This window comes from Plasmodium gallinaceum (assembly GCF_900005855.1).
Source record: "Plasmodium gallinaceum strain 8A genome assembly, contig: PGAL8A_v1_65, whole genome shotgun sequence".
Lineage (NCBI taxonomy): Eukaryota > Apicomplexa > Aconoidasida > Haemosporida > Plasmodiidae > Plasmodium > Plasmodium gallinaceum.
In genome coordinates this window covers 1,049,396-1,050,151 of record NW_021628225.1, presented here as the reverse complement: position 1 = coordinate 1,050,151, position 756 = coordinate 1,049,396, and positions in this window count along the sequence as shown.

The following is a 756-nucleotide window of genomic DNA, read 5'->3' as shown; positions in this document are numbered from 1 at the left end:
TTTTTTTTTTTTTTTTTTTTTACTTTGAACACTATTAAATTTACTAATATTTAAATCTTAAATAAATAAAAAAAAAAAAAATAATGCTATTTAGTGTGTTTATTTCCCATTTACATAAAATCTATTTTAAATTTTAATTTTTTAAAATAAAAAAACTTGAAGGCTTTTATTTGATAAAAACAGAAACAAAAATGTTATGAAATTAAACACAATGTTTACTTATGCGGAAGTTTTATTTTTAATTTTTGTTTTAAAACAAACAATACCTATAATTATTTAATTCTATTAAAGATAATTAAAAAAAAAAATAACTAAATGAAATAACCTAAATATATAAGAATATAAGTTTAAAAATAAAAAAAATTGCATAACTAAAAATATGAACAACAAATTCAAAAAAAAAAATTTTTACAGCTCATGTACTTATTAAATATATAATTTTTAAACTTCTATTATTTTCATCTTATTCATTTATTTACTTCTTTTAATTTAATTTAATTTTTTTTTTTTTTTTTTTGTAAGTTATAATATATTTTTAGTTTACATTAACTTATATCAAAATAAATATTCACATGAATGATACATTAACAATAAAACACATATGATAATTTTAATATGATCTCAATTTTGCAACTTTTCTTTTTTTCCTTACTCATTTTTTTTTCTTCTTTTATTTTAAAAAAAAAAATTAAATTCAAGATATATTATAAAAAAAAAAAAAAAAAAAAAAAAAAAAAAATTTTTAAAAAAAAAAAA